We start from the raw sequence: 2,170 nt of genomic DNA, 5'->3' as shown, positions 1-2,170 counted from the left end.
GTGTTTCTACTGTTCCATTGCAATTAATATTTTCTGATGTCTGGGGTCCTGCCCCTAGTTCTGTTGGTAGACACACGTACTACGTCAATTTCATTGATGACTCAAGTAAATTTTCTTGGATATACCTTCTCAAGAAGAGGTTCGATGTTTTCCAAGTTTTTAAAAACTTCCAAGCACTCGTTGTCGGTGTCAAAACCGGCGGATCTCGGGTAGGGGGTCCCGAACTGTGCGTCTAGAATCGATGGTAACAGGAGACGGGGGACACAATGTTTTACCCAGGTTCGGGCCATCTCTATGGAGGTAATACCCTACTTCCTGCTTGATTGATCTTGATGAATATGAGTATTACAAGAGTTGATCTACCACGAGATCGTAATGGCTAAATCCTAAAAGTCTAGCCTGTATGACTATGGTAATGTGTATATGCCTTCCGGATTAACCCCTCCGGTTTATATAGACACCGGGAGGATCTAGGGTTTACAAAGAGTCGGTTACATAAGAAGGAATCTTCATAGTTGATCGCCAAGCTTGCCTTCCCCGCCAAGGAGAGTCCAATCCAGACACTAGTACGGTCTTCGGCCTTCACGTCTTCACAGCCCATCTGTCCGGCCCATGGGGATAACAGGCCGGACGCCCGAGGACCCCTTAGTCCAGGACTCCTTCAGTAGCCCCTGAACCTGGCTTCAATGACGAGGAGTCCGACGCGCAGATTGTATTTGGCATTGCAAGGCGGGCTCCCTTCTATCCGAACTTCAAGGTAGTCTTCGGATGCGATGTTAGTATCCGGACCTGTCACACACACCATACACAACCGCAGAGAGAATATATTTTTACACGAGTTCCATCCGCTGATAGCTTTTTACAACGTGACATCACGTCTGTCCGGTCATAATTTCAAACCGTTTTTCGTCTGCCGCTCCACGTTTTGAGACGCGGTTGCCATTGGCATGTCTTGTCGAAGCGGGATCGTGTCCCCTTATTACGGGATTTTCATACTTGCGGGCGTGGGTGACCCAACCATGCCGTTTGCATGGCCCTTGGGAATAGGCGAGTTTAAGGCGAGTGGGGAGGCGCTTGATATTCATGGTCTTTATAAGGGGATAAGGATTCCCTTTCCTCACCCACACCTCGGTTCCTCCTCAGCCCTTACGCCCCTGAGCTCCAGCGCCCAAGCTTTAGCCCTTCCCTCGTCCGAGAAAGCATTCCAAAGATGTCCGGATCCGGAGCTGGAGGCAAGTGGATGGCCTCCTCCGTCAAGAAGAGGGATATCAAGGAGCTTCGGGAGGCCGGATACCTGGCCAAGGAGATCGCTCACAGACTCCCTGCCAAGGGACAGATCATCCCTACTCCAGGGCCCCACGAGAGGGTTGTGTTTCTCACACATTTCGTCCGCGGGTTGGGCTTCCCTCTTCATCCCTTCGTCCATGGACTAATGTTTTACTATGGGCTAGACTTCCATGACCTAGCCCCCAACTTCATTCTCAACATCACAACATTCATTGTAGTGTGCGAGGCCTTTCTCCGCATCCCACCTCATTTCGTCCTATGGCTGAAGACCTTCAATGTGAAGCCGAAGGTGGTGAGCGGCCAACAAGCAGAGTGCGGAGGCGCCATGGTGGGCAAGATGCCCAACGTTACCTGGCCCGAAGGCTCATTCACGGAGACGATGAAGGGGTAGCAATTGGGGTGGTTCTATATCACCGAGCCGCGCGACCCCCGAATCCCGATCCAGAATCCCGATGCGGCTTACCTCCTGGCAGGAGAGGGGCCAAACCTGGGGTCCCTCGGACGAGTTGACTAGGCTCCAAACATGCGTCCAGAACATGATAGACATGAAGATCAAGCTTGTCAATGTCGTCCAGGTCATGCTCACTCGTCGAGTCCTTTCGTGCCAACGCCGGACTTGCTATCTGTGGGAGTACGATCCGGCCGAGCACCAGACACTACTAGAGTTCTTCGGCATGACGCACGACGAAATATGGAAAGTGCTCTTCAAGGCCGGCGAGACGCCACCGCCCACGACCAAAGATCGCGTGCTTAGCTTAAAACGCCAGGTTAACCCGGTAAGTTCTTTTAATGCTTTCAAGGTGTACCCTTTACTAGCATACTTTGGGAAAAAGCCTAAGCTTTCCTACCCATGTTTTCAGGCCTGGATCAAGGTAGCAGAGGG

Source organism: Triticum aestivum, chromosome 7D, assembly GCF_018294505.1.
Source record: "Triticum aestivum cultivar Chinese Spring chromosome 7D, IWGSC CS RefSeq v2.1, whole genome shotgun sequence".
Lineage (NCBI taxonomy): Eukaryota > Viridiplantae > Streptophyta > Magnoliopsida > Poales > Poaceae > Triticum > Triticum aestivum.
This window is presented reverse-complemented; position numbering follows the sequence as displayed.